The 17,167-nt window shown below is 36.7% G+C and overlaps 1 protein-coding gene across 2 annotated transcripts in view; it reads right to left on the bottom strand.

Moving 5' to 3' along the window:
- LOC105477999 (solute carrier family 25 member 21) overlaps positions 1 to 17,167 on the bottom strand; it is a 518,216-nt gene that overhangs the window by 348,530 nt on the left and 152,519 nt on the right. Inside the window, exon 1 of one of the 2 annotated variants that reach the window (XM_071100296.1) lies at positions 6,258 to 6,456. The exons of the other annotated variant lie outside the window; for it this stretch is intronic. The gene's annotated coding sequence lies outside the window, so the exon portion shown is untranslated. Of the gene's footprint in view, positions 1 to 6,257; positions 6,457 to 17,167 lie in introns of those variants that run through there. 2 annotated transcript variants of the gene reach the window in all.

Genomic DNA, 17,167 nt, shown 5'->3' with positions numbered 1-17,167 from the left:
CCACCAACAATTCCAAAGATATTTAATAAAAAATAAACATCATTATGTAAAATAAAATGTAACATTTAAACAGACGTATGTCTAAATATGAATACATGGGCTTTCTCCGTTGTTGTCTCATTAATAATAGAGTGGTCATTGGCACCCTTTTCTTAACTTTTTATAATATTTGTAAATGTTCAATAAAAACTAGTTTCAGTATTTTATTTTGAAGTATAATACCTCTATTTTCCTCTCTTTGCCTCAAATATACCCTAATCTTAAAATATTACATATATATATATACATCAACATACATATTGACATATTTATCAAACAACTTGCTAAAAGAAAGCCCCTGTGAAAAGATTTGCCAAAATTGTGCAAAACCAAGATTTGTAAGAAGAGAACCTCTAGTATATCCATTCAATCCTTCGCTCTACTAGCTGGGGGAAAGAAAAGGAGGAGGCCTTAAAAATTTCATACTGCCCGATCTATCAACATTTTTCTGAAATGCTACTCCAGAATCCCAGAACATCTTAATTTCCTTAATTTCTATTTTTCCCAACATTTTAATGTTTCTAAAATTGGGATTATCTTACAAAAATGCATATATTTTATGGTAGTTACCCTTTTTTAAAAAGCTATATTAAATTGATGTCATATCTGATAAGTGATGGAGATTTAGAAGCACAGAAATATATTAAATATAGTATTATTCATCAAGGGAAACTCTAAGTTCTTTTTAATTTGCCATTTCTTCCAGTAATATTTTCTAAGATTCCTACTCAAAGTGGAATCTTTACAATCTCCTAAAACAAACAAACAAAGAAATAAACAAAAAACCAGCATAATCCTGGAACCAATCAATGTTTAACACTTTTTTCTACAATGTCAATTAATGTCAAGACATTTTATCAGTTCACCAATGTGAAGACACCAGAGAGTGATTAAGATATTAGAAGGATAGATGATAGAGACATAGAAAAACTTACTGAAAAGTGATAGTTGCCAAATTGGCAGTACAAATTATCTGTTATAGTGGAACTCTCTGACAATATAACACATTGTTATTCCAAGAATTGGTCTTACATTAGTCGGTCAGACTACCTGCTGTACTTTCAGAAACTAGTCATGCAAAAGCCTTAGGTAAAAATTAGGTCTGATAGCCTGGAACTTATATTGGCATTAAAAATTAAGAACTTTGGCAAGGTAATCCCAGCACTTTGGGAGGCTGAGGAAGGCGGATCACTTAAGTTCAGGAGTTCGAGACCAGCCTGGCCAATATGGTTAAACCCTGTCTCGCTACAAAAATTAGCCGGCCATGGTAGCGATTGCCTGTAATCCTAACAACTCGGGAGGTTCGAACCAGGGAGTTGGAGGTTGCAGTGAGCCGAGATCGCGCCACTGCACTCCAGTCTGACAGACAAGACTCCATCTCAAATAATAATAATAATTAAGAACTTTGAGCCCACTCAGAACATTTAAGCCACTTTCTCAAGAAATCTATTTCTCTTGGTAAGAAAAAAAAAAAGCTGTTCATGGATCTTGATTTTATTGGCACACTTTATGGGAATAAATTATCAATAGTTTATTCATTTTTTCAATGAAATCGTGATAGGCATATTTCAAAATAGACTAAATTCCATTTAAAAACTCTCCCATTTCAAGGATTCTGCATTTACTTCTGCTAATTATAAAAAATTTGTCTATACATTTACCATCCTCAAGTAAACTACCAATCCAAAATGATCGTACAAATTTTGTTTTTGTTTTTGTTTTTTTTCCAGATTCAAGCAATTCTACTGCCTTAGCCTCCCGAGTAGCTGAAATTGCAGGCAACCGCTACTATGGCTGGCTAATTTTTGTATTTTTAGTACAGACAGGGTTTAACCACGTTGGCTAGGCTGGTCTCGAACTCCTGACCTTAAGCGATCCACCTGCCTCAGCCTCCCAAAGTGATGGAATTACAGGCGTGAACCACTGTGCCAGTGCAAAAGGATTGTACAGATTTTCAGATTGCCGAAAACTGATGGTTGAAAGAGACTGTCCAATTAATTTTCCAGGCTTCTTATTATTCCAAATGTCACCACATGTATTCTTTACTCCACAACAAGGGTTCTTTCTGATGAATTACAGAACAAAATGTGGACATTTGCCTCAACTATCTTTATCCAGATTTGTGTGGAAAATGTACTGGTTGAATAAATACAGTCTTGGCATGGCTCTGTCCCTACAGAAAGTGACAAAGGAGGAGTTCCAGCCATCGCAATAGAGGATGTGAAACCCCAAAGCTCACACAGTCCTGCCACAACGGGAACCACATCAATACAAAGGTACCTCCTCTATAATAAATACTTAATTATCAGTATAGGCACCGATTTTTAAACTACCTATTATGAAGAGTCACAACTACTCAATCCGCCTGTTAGAGGAGCACCCCATAATTTTAACCACCTGGTACAATAAAGAGATGACCTTACAAAGAGGTACAGCACTCACTACCAATTAGGAGATAATGTTAGTGAAGAAGGGACAGACGCTTTGATTAAATGCTAATTTTTTGTTCCTTTTTAATAGTTTTTTTCTCTGAAGTTTTATGTCTCAATTATCTTATAGTGAAGTTAAATAAAGGATGATGTACAACAAAAAATAATTTTGTATCAAAAGACTACAAACGTATTTTACTGCTTCCAAACCAACTTCTGTTTTGCATGATCAAATAAATCCCAGCAAACAATAATTTGAAATGGAAAACCAATCTTAGTTCAGAAGAGTAACATGAGTTATAGAAGAAAGTGCATGGAGATAAATTATTTGAGAGGAATCCAGGGTCCCAGGTAAAGACGACAGCACATTAGAGCAAACATAAAGCCCTCTCTTAGTTCTTTTCCCCTATTCCCACCCCTCCATCTCTCTCTTTATTCTTAATCTCACATCATCAGCTGCTAGATTCTATTCATTTATCTTATTAATAGGCTTCATGTTTTTCTTTGAAACTAAGAAATACTAAGAAACAAAGAATTTAGCTTAGGGCTGGGCGCGGTGGCTCACACCTGTAATCCCAGCACTTTGGGAGGCTGAGGCGGGTGGATCACATGAGGTCAGGAGTTTGAGACCAGCCTGGCCAACATGGCGAAACTGTCTCTACTAAAAATACAAAATTAGCTGGGTGTGGTGGTGCATGCCTGTAATCCCAGCTACTAGAGAGGCTGAGGCAGGAGAATCACTTGAACCTGGGAGGCAGAGGTTGCAGTGAGCCAAGATCGTGCCACTGCACTCCAGCCTGGGAAGCAGAGCAAGATTTCATCTCAAGAAAAAAAAAGAACTTAGATAGCTTGGTTTTGTAAGAAAAATCTGAGTTCAGAAAGACGAGGGGAAGAGAAGAAAGAAAAGAAGCTAGTTTCCACATGTCCCTAAATGTTGTCTTATCTCATTGGTGACATTTCTGAAGTAGTGTGTGGTGTTTAAATGAAAAGAAAATCCTCTGACTTATTTGTTGCCCTCCGAGCACATTATTTTTTCCAAATAAAAGCAAAAGACTATCTACAGAATGCTCAGTGGATGCTACAGAAGGAGTAACATCTTGACATCATCTAGTGGTCCAACTAGTTCAGGTGTTAATGTTCACCATACAGGACAGGACAGGCATAATCAACCATAAATTCTCAATATAGAGAGAGGGGAGAGACAGGACTCAGGACACATTGCTTTGCAAGCTTTAAAAATCTTAAGAAATTTTGACGTAAGTGTGAAAAGTGCCTCTAGAGCTCAAATAATTGTCTAGTCTAGGTGGCATATGCAAGTGTGTGAACAGAATGGTGGGAAGAAAGTTTAGAGTCAGAATATCTGCTTCAAATTATACTGTGCTATTTATTACCTGTGATCTTGGACCTACTGCCTCTTTTAGCCTTAATTTCCTTATCTGAAAAGTGGAAAAACACAACTACATATATAATGGGATTGGTTAAGATTTAATAAGATGAAACATGTGTAACCAAATGGCACAGTACAGAACACAGTAGACACTCAATAAACATTCCACACAACCAACTTTCCTACACTAAACTTGTGTGCTTCAGTCCATGACTTAAAATCCTTGCGTGGGTGTGTGAAGAAACTAATATTCTTTCTGAAATGACCACTGCCTGACATCTGCCTTGCTTGAAATATTAGGACTCTCCTACCTCCTATTGCCATAGGTGAAATGATTTGAAGTTCACTCATATATTCATTGAGGAACTACTTTCTTCCTCAAGAGGCTTACAGTCTAACAGTAAGAGAGAAATGCAAACGATTACACTCCTGGGTGTAACTACCACTAAACAGCAGGCTGGTGCTATACTGGCAGCAGGCAGAAGAGGAGGAGGACATGAGCCTGAAGGAGCTCAGGAGGCTTTGGAGAGAAGTGTGACTTGGACTCAGCAGGGGTCAGAGGAGTCTACCAAATATGAGAGTGAGCAAGAGGCCTTCCAGACAGAACCTGAAGAATGACCTCCAAACTTCAAAGTACTTTTAAATGTTTAAATGTATATTTCACATCTTTGAATGCATATAAATCCTAAATTCTTTCTTTCTTTCCTTATTTTTTAGTTTTTAGAGACAGGGTCTTGATCTTTCAACCAGGCTGGAGTGCAGTGGTGTAATCAGAGCTCAGTGCATCCTTGAACTCCTGAGCTGAAGCAATCCTCCTGCCTCAGCCTCCCAAGTAGCTGGGACTAGAGGTATGCACCGCCAAGCCTGGCTGACTTCTTTTCTCTCACTCAGTCTGGAGTGCAGTGGTGCGATCTTGGCTCACTGCAACCTCCGTCTCCCAGGCTCAAGCAATTCTCCTGCCTCAGTCTCCTGAGTAGCTGGAACTAGAGATGCGTACCACCCTGCCCAGTTTTTTGTATTTTTAGTAGAGATGGGGTTTCACCATGTTGGCCAGGCTTGTCTCAAACTCCTGACCTCAAGTGATCTACCCACCTCGGCCTCCCAAACTGTGGGGCTTACAGGTGTGAGCCACCATGCCCAGCCTGATGTTTTAAATTTTTGTAAAGACGAATTCTTGTTACATTGCTGAGGCTGGTCTCAAACTCCTGCCCTCAAGAGATCCTCCAAAAGGGCTGTGATTACAGGCATAAGCCACCATACCTGACCTAAATTCTAAATCCTTATAAGTTATACATCCATATTAAAACACTCATCATTGTATACTTTTTTCATTTTTTTCCAAGGACTCTAATTGAGATAATAAAAGGAATAAAGATTTATGTTTTTTGCAATTCATGAGAAGAACTTCTATAGGAATAAGCATTGATAGGAATAAATTGATAAAACCATATCAAACATTCTACTTTTACATATTTGTTATTAACTGGGAGGCAATACAGTAGCACCTAGAGGTTCATGGTGTTCTCTCAAATAACAATTCCATCCAGAATCACATCATCATCACCATCAATACCACCATCATTCCCTCAGCTAATATGTTTATAGTGTGTATGTGCCAGGCACTGTTGCAAGCATTTGATATATAGGAAACCATTTATTCCCAAAATGATAAATACACTCTCACACCAAAAGTCAATGACCTTTTTTCAATTTTTGCTGAAATTTTCTAACTTGATAAGCAATTTTTACATTGGCTAGAGCATTCTGGGCACAGGTTTACAAATCATTTCTTATTTCTCTGTGGAGACACCCCTTTTTATAGGCTTTTGAATTTTTACTTCATACCATACCCACCATTTAGCCCTTAGCCTTCTTTTCTGCTCTACTTTTCACAGACAAACTAAGTTTTTATTCTTCTCAAGAGTTACAATATATTGACGACCAGACTGCAAAAACCAAGTTACCCTGAAAAGTTCTTATAGGATAGTCAGCTGGGCTATGCTCTGACTATGCCTATCCAGTACAAATAATTCACATCCATGCTTCAGCAAAATGACAAATTAATACCGGTCAGGACTTTGAAACCACATATGAGGAGTGACATCAAAGATAATAAATCCAAAGGCTATTGTATATCATCGCTGAAACTAGAAGGCAGCATGATGTGTAGTCTATATAATAAAAATTGTTCTAAAATTTAGGAATAAAGGTTTAAGACTACTGCTATCAAATTTCCTTTTTGTTTTATCTTGATGCATCAAATGCGTTCTTTTTTATATGTTATTCACATATCTCATCAAACTTGAAATTAACCCACTATAAGAAAAATTAACACTGCAAATTCTGCCTCAAGCTCCCTTAAAATGAATTATAAAATTAGGGCTGGGCACGGTGGCTCATACCTGTAATCCCAGCACTTTGGGAGGCCGAGGCAGATGGATCACGGCGTCAGGAGATGGAGACCATACTGGCTAACACGGTGAAACCTCGTCTCTACTAAAAATACAAAAAATTAGCTGGGCGTTGTGGCGGCGCCTGTAATCCCAGCTACTCGGGAGGCTGAGGCAGGAAAATGGCGTGAACCCGGGAGGCGGAGCCGAGATGGCGCCACTGCGCTCCAGCCTGGGTGGCAGGGTGAGACTCCGTCTCAAAAAAAATAAATAAATAAAAATAAATAAAATAAAATTAGAAGCTGAATTGTATGTCTGAGTAAAAACATGACCATAAATAGTATAACCTGTAAATGCAGAAAGTAGGAAATAAACCTCAATTATCACAGAAAATTTAACCTCAGTTTCAAGGCATCAACAGAAAGTTTAGTATTTTCTGGAGTTTTGATAAATTGTAGGCAAATTCTGACTCATTATTTCCTGATTCCATCATTTAATATACATATTACAATGTTTTGCAAACCATGTCTGAATGTGTGTGGTAAGCCGAATTTCCCCAACTTTAGTAATACCTATTTGACTTAAAGGATTCAATTTTCATATTAGACCAGCCACTTAGGACACTCAGTGTAAAACAACTGCTCTTAAAGTTAGAAGAATCACCACAAAGAATCCACAGCGCTGGGCTGTGTTTAACTTGTCATTCCCACTGTCAGAATGACAAAACTGATTTGATCATAAATAGTCTTCAAAGAAGGCCAGAGTGTTTTGGGGACACACCAGCCCAGTCGAACCACCGTGAACTTAGAATTCTGAGAGCACGGTATCATCAGACTTCTTTGGGGGAGACTGGTGGAATGTGCAGCTCAGAGTCTAGCTAAACAAAACTTCAATTGTTTATTTAAAAATATGTACTCCAAGAACCCTAATAATTGGAGTAGCATTTGAAAATAATAGCTTCAACAAATATAATTTTTAAAGACTTACTGCCATTGAGAAATGCTGTTCTTTGGGTGTGAAATAAAACACCAGGCTTTCTCCCACTGAAATCTGAGAGACACGGAACTTGTTTTAACTATTCGTATGTCTATGTTGGCTTTACAGATAAAGATCAACTCAATGGCATTTTAGAAAATTAGTTGTGTCTAATCCCCAGTGTCCTGGTCGACATTTCCTTTATTAATAGAACAGGATACACATGGCTGTGGGTGACCTCTTACTGGGTTTGCTATGACTATTGTAGCAGCCTGCAAAATACAGCTGCTCTGTGAAGTACACCAGGATGTTCCAAGAGGGAAAATGCTTCATCAGTCTTCTCCTTAGCTTTCTGTATCTCAACCAAAGTTTCTTGAGCATTTGCATGCTTGTTTTCAAATATCTCTTAATATATAAGTAATAAAAACAGACAACAAACCACTGATTTCTAAATTGCCCTCCAAAAACTACATCGAATATTTTGTTAATGCACAACTTTCACACAAAAGTATAACTGGTGATTTTTTGTAAAATATTTACCCCTCACCCCACTCACTACTCTGAAATTGTCGTAAGTCATCCAGTAATAAATAGTGAGTAGGCCGGCATTTATTTCCTTATTCTTTCCTACTGCCTTCCTTCCTTCTTTTCTTTACTTTTTGTTTATTTTCTTTTTCTGAAGTACAGGCAAACCTCAGAGGCATTGCAGGTTAGGTTCCAGATCATTGCAATAAAGCAAGTCACATGAATTTTTTGGTTTCCCAGTACATATAAAAGTTATGTTCACACCATTAAGTCTATTAGTAGTAGGCTATATATTCTAGTAAGTGTGAAATAGCATTATGTCTAAAAATAATGTACAGATCTTAATTTTAAAAATACTGTATTGCAAAAAAAAAAAATGCTAATGATCATCTGAGCCTTCAGCGAATTGTAATCGTTTTGTTGGTGGAGGGTCTTGCCTTCACATTGGTGAAGGCAAGGCCCTGACTGATCAGAGATGACCTTGCTGAAGATTGGGGCAGCTGTGGCAGTTTCTTTAAAATAAGACAATTATATTTGCCTCATCAATGAACTCTTCCTTTCATGAAAGATTTTTCTATAGATTTTTCTATTTTCTAATGCTGTTTGATACCATTTTCCCCAGAGCAGGACTTCCTTCAAAATTAGAGTCAATCCACTTAAACCCTGCAGCTGCTGTGCCAACTAAGTTTATGAAATGTTCTCAATCCTTTGTTGTCATTTCAACAATGTTCACAGTATCTATCCAGGAGCAGATTCCATCTCAAGAAACAATTTTCTTCGCTCATCCATAAAAAGCAACTTACTATCCATTCAGATTTTATCCTGAGATTGAGGCAATTCACCCTCCACTTCTAATTCTCACTCTCTTGATATTTCTACTAAATCTGTTCTTGAACCCCTCAAAGTCTCCCATGAGAATTGGAATTAATTTTTCCCAAACTCCTGTTAATGTTGATATTTTGACCTCCTCCCATGAATCACAAATGCTCTTAATGGCATTCAGAATGATAAATTCTTCATAAGTTTTCAACTTATTTTGCCCAGATCCATCAGAAGAATCACTATCTGTGGGAGGTATAGCCTTACAAAATATAAGTCTTTTATAACAAGACTTGAAAGTTGAAATTACTCCTCAATCCATGGGCCACAGAATGAATGTTGTGTTGGCAGGCATGAAAACAAAATGAATCTCTTTATACATCTCCATTAAGGCTCTTGAGTGACCAGGTGCATTGTCAATGAGCAATAATATTTGGAAAGAAATCTGTTTTTCTTGGCAGTAGATCTTCACTGTGGGCTTAAGATATTCAGTAAACCATGCTGTATACAGACATACTGTCATCCAGGCTTCATTGTTCCATTTATAGGGCACAGCAGATTTGGCATAATTCTTAAAGGCCATAGGATTTTCAAAATAATCAATGAGCATTGGCCTCAACTCACCAATTGTATTAGCTCCTAAAAAGACAGTCTGCTTGTCCTTTAAGCTTTTAAGCCAGGCAATGACTTATCGTCTCTAGCTATGAAAGTCCCAGATGGCATCTTCTTCCAATAAAAGGCTGTTTCATGTACATTGAAAATCTATTGCTTACTGTAACCACCTTCCTCAATGATCTTAGTCAGATCTTGTGGATAACTTGCTGCAGCTTCTACATTAGCACTTACTGTTTCACCCTGCACTTTTCTGAAGACAGATTATTTCCTCAAACCTCATGAACCAATCTCTGCTAGCTTCAAACTTTTCTTCTGCAGCTTCCTCACCTCTCTCAGCCTTCACAGAATTGAAAATAGTTAGGGCCTTGCTCTGGATTAGCTTTTGGCTTCAGGGAAGGTCATGGCTGGTTTGATCTTCTATCCAGACTACTAAAACTTTCTCTGTATCATCAATAAAGTTGTTTCACTTTCTTATCATTTGTGTGGTACTCACTTCAAGAACCTTTCCTTTGCATTGACAGCTTGGCTAACTGTTTAGTGCAAGAGGCCTAGCTTTTGGCATGGCTTCCTCACTAAGCATAATCATTTCTGGTTTTTGATTTAAAGTGACAGACCTCTGACTCTTCCTTTCACTTGAACACTTGGATGTCACTGTAGGATTACTAAATGGCCTAATTTTAATATTGTCTTGTCTCATGGAATAGGGAGGCCCAAGGAGCGGTAGACAGAGAAACAGACAGTCAGCGGAGCAGTCAGAACACACACAACATTTATCAATTAAGTTCACTGTTTTATATGTACATGGTTCACGGTGCTCAAAACCAAATACAATAGTAACATCAAAGATTACTGATCACAGATTATCATAACAGATGTAACAATAATGATGGAAACATTTGAAATAGTGTGAGAATTGCCAAAATGTGACACAGACACCCCAAGTGAGCACATGCTGTTGGGAAAATGGTGCCAATAGACTTGCTGGACACAGGGTTGCCACAATCCTTCATTAGTAAAAAAAATGCAGTTATCTGTGAAGTGCAATAATAAGATGAAGTATGCCTGTATCTGAATGGTTTTTGCTTCTTCATTTCTAAAATTACTTATTATTATTATTATTATTATTATTATTATTTCCACATAATACAAATAAACAAAAAAATCCAGAATGGCCAATGAACAAATGAAAAGATTTTCAACAGCATGCATCAAGGAAAGGGAAGGTAAAATAACACTAAGATAATATTTTACCCTTTCGGATGGGAAAATATAAAATTGAAGGAATCCAGCATTGGGGTAATTGACACTCTAACACATGGTTAATGGTGCAATCCCTTTTATGCACATAAATTTTCATCCAGCAATTCTACTTTCTGGAATCTGTCTTACAGAAATACTTGTAAAACCATGCAATGACATACATAATAATGACATATATGGAAATTCATTAAATTATGGTAGAGCTATATAATCACCCAACTTAAAAATAAAAGTAAATCTATATTACAAATACGAAGGAATCCCCATGGTATTTTTTAATAAAAAAGAACAAATAGTAAAATAATGTTTATAGTATAATCTTTTCTTTACATGTACATATGCATTGTCAAATTAATTTAGCTGCCTACATAAAAATTTCTATTTACAGACAAATGTCTTCAATTTAATACCTCCAAAATTGAACTACTGATCTTTCCCTCAACACTGTTACCTATTTTACAGATTGGCACCTCTCTCCATTCACTAGCTCATTCAATAAACCGTGACGTGAGGTGATGGAACTGTTAATTATCTTGATTATGAGAATCATTTCACAATGGACACATACATCAAAGCACTACATTGTATTCCATAAACATATACAATTTTTATTTGTCAGTTATTCCTCAATAAAGCTAGTGTTGGGGGAAGAAATCAGGAACATCTCCTCTTTCATATTCCCTATCTCCAATCCAATCCTAAACATGTTGCAAATGTGTCTACTCTTCACTATCTCCATTGTCATTACCCTTGTCTAAGTCTCCACCACATTTTACCTATTACAATAATCTCCTATCTGATTTCTTGTCTACTTTGCAAATTTCTCATCTATTTTCACATCTGTATTTAAAACACAATTTGGAGCACATCCCTTCATGCACTCTAAGTGTGCGGCTTCCCTTTGCACTTAGAGAAAATCTACAATTCTTGGCTTACACCATCCGCATAATTTCAACACAAATGACTTCTCTGACTAATGACATTATTTTTATAACAGCAATAATAATATTGCCAAATATTATTATTTTCTTGCTTAGGTTTCAAAAAATGGTTTAAAAGATAGAACTGTTAGAAAATACTCTGAATATAGCTGTGGGTTTATCCCAGGATCTACAGTTTGAAAGTTATGTCTTGCCCCATCCTCTAGAATAGCATCCTTGTGGTTTCCCTGAGATTCTTGCCCCTCCACTCTATTCTCCAGACAGGATCAACAAAGGTCATCCTACATCAGTAATATATTCATGACATTCCTTTGCTTAAGAGTCTTCAATTGTCAATGCCAGCCTGACATAGCCCCTGTCCACCAGCTCTCCAACCTCAACTCATGCCATTGGTTCCTTGATTACTATACAGCCATGTGGCCTCTTCTCAGTTGTTCAGACACACCAAGCTCTTCCTTATCTTGGAGCATGGTATGTGCTTCTCTGCTTAAAATATTTGCCCTCTAGGCTTTATACGGCTTTTTCTTATACTTTTGGTCTCATTTTAAAAGCCACTTTTTCAGAGAGGTCTTCATTGACCAGTTTTTCTCTCTTTGTACCCTACTCATTTCCTTAATATCACTTATCACAAGTGAAATAGTTTACTTGTTTGTCCTCTGTCTTCTCAATATTCTGGAAGTTCTACGCAACACAGCAATAATAAAGGCATTGGTAGTGAGAACGCTGGGGTATGCCTGAGGAGTTAGAAAGACATTTTAGAATATAGCATTAAGTCCTGAATTTAAGGAACTGTGTTAGGAGGGGAAATGAGGAAGGTCATTCCAGGTCAAGGAGACAACTGGTAAAGCTGGGAAAAAAAAAGTGTGTAAGAGGATGTCAAATTCCAGAAAAATGCAAGAGGTATTTGGGGCCTAAGGAGGGAAGTAAGGGCCTACTGAGGCTAGAAAGGGACATTGGGGTTGGAAAGATAGGTAAGACCAGATGGTGAAAGACTAAGGAGGCTTTGATCGTCCTTGAACGCTGGGGAGCCACAGCAAGTTTAAAAAAAAAAAGAGTTAAATTAAAGAAGTATGAGATAGATGGAATAAAAGGAGGAAAGACAGAGATAACATTCTAAAAGACAAATGTGTAGTTCCATCTCTCCTCACTAATAAAATAAATATAGGCAGCCTAAACATGAGAGATAAAATAAGTATTAGTTTTATTTAAAGTTGAATATATAAGAAAATAAGACATGTAAACATTTAGTATAAATTCAAATACATTCTAAAGTTAAACTTTTATAAATAATGCAGTTTTGAGAATGCCAGCTAATTTTCCAAAGAAACCAGTGCCAACACTGTGTTAAATAAAACTCAATGTAGTTAATAAGAGTAAGTGCAGAGCTATTTGCCCTAAATAATTAAAAAAAGTTTGAGGATTATAATCCATATATCACTCTGGTAAACTGTACATAGTAAGGTTGCTGGATTTATAGAAAAACAAACAATAACATTTCAAGATACTAGTACATAAACAAGTCATTAGACTGAGAAACTTAACAACTTGCAAAATACATGAAACTTAGTATTTCCCATTTAGAGATTCACCTAATCATCTCAAAAAAAATCATAGTAAATATGAAAAGGTCACTTTTTTTTTTTTTTTCCAAATCACAGAGTTTAGATGTGACCTGATTTGACCCCAAATTCCACTGGACATTCTGTTACAAAGTAATCAGAAATACACAATGTACTTGTTCAATTTGTTTGTACTATGTAAAATTGATTTTTTTCTTTAATACTAAAATTTGGTCCATCTGTTGGGAAAACAGAAAATGTTCTAAATATATACAAAGACTGGAAGTGCTCCATTCCACTGGCTGTATCCTGTGGTATATGCATTTTCATCAGTATGTTTGTCTTGCAGACAAAATGAATATCAGATGGTGGTTTTGAAAAAGGGCAGACCTAACATGAGGTGATTAGTTTCAAAAACAGATTTTTATTCTTGATAAATTATTACCAAATACAATCATCTGTTGATTGAGGATATAAAACAAATTGGTCATACTACAACCCACAGGTTAAATGAAAAACGGAAATAATAAGTTTATTTAACATGGTCTTGCATTAGGTTCCCAGCAGTGCAAATCTAAGGCAAATAATTAGATTTCCAATTTCAAGGTATACATTTGTTAAGCCAGACGTTTCCTGAGGTCATCTATTTCTCTGTTGGCTAGTTTCACTGCACTGGCAATGTATTTAGGACATTTTCACTTAGAACTCTGTATTCCTACACCTTATGTATTACCCTGTTCAAAGCCAGTGTTATAGTTTGATTCAGGGAAAATACATAGTGGGCAAAGGGCTGATTGTGATGACTCCTGGATGCAGATAGGGTTCCACTACATTGTCATATAGATGTAATGACTAATGACTAATGACTAATGACTTTAAAAAAGAAAATCCTAGGGCCGGCAGGAGTGGGGAGTGGGCAGAACTTACCAAGAGACCACTGCCAAACCAAACAAATGACAACCTTTTACACCAAGTAAACAAGACAACAAATAGCACACTTAACTTCTTAAACATCCACTTTTCTTTTTCTCAGGGCAACCTCTTCATTTTATGATGAAAAATGAAAAGTTAAAGGACAATTGCTTTGATCAATAGTATATTCTATTTTTACGAAACATAGACCCCTACCCTCCTCTTCCCCTCTTCTATTTCTTTAGTAATTTACAACTCTGCTATGTAATGTCTCTCCAGGGAGCAAAGAATCCCATTACAGATGATTCCTCTGTGCAGACTTCAGCTCTGTAAATCAACAGGCTGAGCTCTCTAACAGATTTTAAATTCCTGCTTGAGTTAGGTTGGTTCAACTTGTAAATTGGTCCGAAAGCTGGGGGCAGGGGAGGAAGGAGAGTTTGGTATCAGAATAAGTTTCAGGAAAAGAGTTTATAACACAATTTGTGTTTTTGTTGTCTTCCCCAGTAACTACTGTGCATTGAGGTAGAACAGGGGAATTCTGGAAATAGCAGGGATTGAAAAAAGTATATACAAAGGAGATTCTCCCCATAGGAGAACATTTGCAGATGATTTTAACAAGCCCAAAAAAGTGTATCAGAAACATAAACTGTACTAATGCCTCCTTGGAGATAAGATATTTAAATGGTCTAGAGTATCTTGAAAAAGTAAACTTGTATAACAAAGGAGTGCAGGGGGCATTATTTATAAAATAAGCCTCTGAGAATTAGTTGCCTCATAGGGATTTATTTTCCTATGAGGATTTATATGCCTTTATTACTCAAAAAATGAAAAGTCCTCCAGAAATCCATTGATGACATACATGAAATTTGAGAGACTGCCATTATTTTTTGTATAATACATCTTGTAAAACTAAGATGTAGAGCATGACTAGTTATATAAAAAGTTAATTTGTAATAATAATTTTACACATGTTATACTAACACAGACACATTAGGAAACAGACTTTCATATTTCCATTATTAAAAATCTAACATAGTATGGTTTTCAATGTTTCACAATAAAAAAGAAAACACTATGTTCAAGTTGAGCTGTTACTGAAATAGAACAATAGTGAGAATAGGGACAGAGATAGCAACTCTATATCCCCAACTCAATTGTTTCTGAAAGTCAATTCCATATAAAATCCAGTCACTTGGAGTTAACAAACTACTCTTTTATTGTTATTATCAATGTATGAGATGTCTCTCTCAACAACCTCTTAGCAAAGTTCTTCCCAATCATCATCCTAGTATGAAGTCTCATCAGTTCGATCCTAGATCACCATATTTCATTTTGTCTATGCGTTTTGCTTTGAGTTTTTCCCAGCTCTTCAGCCTGTGTGCAGATTAATCCTCCTAAAATATTACCCTAATCATTAATTAATGAAGTCTGGAATGTAAAATATTTGCATTTACTCCATTCTGTGGTCTCAGGGAACAACCTTTGACTATGCCCAAATTTTCTGAAAACTAATATTGTTGTTGGTAAAGGAGTGAGAGAATGAATGAATTAGGACAAATCATTTCTACCACACAATCTACTCCATGCAAGCACATCGAATTGTGAGACAACATTTCCCTTTTAGTATAAAAACAATAGTGTATAATTATTTAACTGAAGGAGGTTTTAGGAGATAACCTAAGAAAACTCTTGATGCAGACATGACCATCCATTTCAGGTAATTTCCCATGGGGTCCATTGCCTTCTGCAGGCTGTCAACACAACACAATACTCAAATTTTGCCTCTGATCACTGTGATTACCTTACAGGCTGAACACATCTCTAGGACAGTTTGGCTCCTCTGGTCATAAGCTGAGTGACATTCTATAACCATCTTTGCTGTAACTGGTTTTCTGGAAAGGATCTCGCTGTCAATCTTTACGCCAAAAGTGTTCCCAAAGTCAGTCTTTTCCCTAGTATAGATTATTAGGCAGGAACTCCTCTGTGCTGCCAGGAAACTTCAGACTAAACTTTTTAAAATGCAAGAAAAAGCCTTAGGGCACAATTGGGCACCCATTTGCCGCTCTAAGGATAGTGTGTTTGTTTGAAATTGGTGCTCCATTGCTAAAGTTCAAGAGGAACTTAAAAAAAAAAAAATCAGTGTTTGAAAGATCCAATTTCCTTGTACTTTTGGTCAAGAGTTCATAGCTACTTCTGTTAGAAAGAGCATTAACTTTCCTTAGCAAAAGCAAAAAAAGAAAAATTTAAGACCAGAAAAGGAATCCATTTCTCCATCTATTGATTTATCAATAACTTTCTTCTAAAGCCATCTTTGCCTTTGTATCCAAGAGCCTCATTCCCTACTTATTTGGCATTTACAATCTCAAGTGCAAATAATAAATAATGAACTCCAGAACACCCTTCCAAACATTCTTTGCTCCTACTTAGGCTTACTTCAAATAATACTTCCTTGGCTTCTGATTAACAATTCTCTTATGTGTGCTCTCACAGAACACTGTCTCCCCACCACCATCTGCCTCTCCCCTGCACCGAGAATGGAGCACTTACCACTTTCTATTACAGTGGTTGCATGAGTTTGTTTCCAGCTTATCCTCTGAGCTCCCAAGAGACAAAGGATCATGTTTTATTCACCTTTGAATTTCAAACTGCAGCATAGTATTTAACATATACTAGGTGTTCCATAAATTGATTTCCTGAATTGAACTGGACTGACAAATTGCAATTCAGGACATGTCAATTACTGGCTAAGGCCAGGCCTCCACAGAGGACAGCAGTGAAGTGAAGTAATTATCCAGATCACTGAGGGGAAAAAAAATGCTAATTTGGACAAATTGAGTAAGCAAAATTTTGCCTAACTGAACTAACCCATCATTTCATTGCAATGCGTAGCTTTCCTAATGGAAATTTGACCTCTGTAGGGCAGTCCTATTCTCTCCTTGCATTGTGTTATAACTGAGGCACCTGTTTAATACTGATGCTGAACATACCCTACACCTCTTACACACAGGACAAAAATTGCATCCTAATCCTTGTCAACTGTCTAATGGGAGTGTCACTGATTCCAAGTAGGGTCAACAGAGGGCAGTGTGTTGATGGTTCTATGAAACCCCTGATTGGACCCACATTTTAAAGAGCACAGCACACTAATAGGGTGAGTCACTGGAACCTTCTTTATATACCAAAGTCAGCAGGTTGCAAAACTAAATTCAATTTTTAGCACATGGTTTCTCCACATGAAGTCTGCATAGTCCTATACACAAAAAGTAAGGTGGGTCTCTCAATATATTTACCCTTTGGGAAGAAGATAAATCCTTAC

The sequence above is a fragment of the Macaca nemestrina genome, chromosome 7, assembly GCF_043159975.1.
Source record: "Macaca nemestrina isolate mMacNem1 chromosome 7, mMacNem.hap1, whole genome shotgun sequence".
In the NCBI taxonomy this organism is placed as follows: Eukaryota; Metazoa; Chordata; class Mammalia; order Primates; family Cercopithecidae; genus Macaca; species Macaca nemestrina.
The sequence above is the reverse complement of the archived record's forward strand: the minus strand, read 5'-3'. Positions and strand labels throughout refer to the sequence as shown.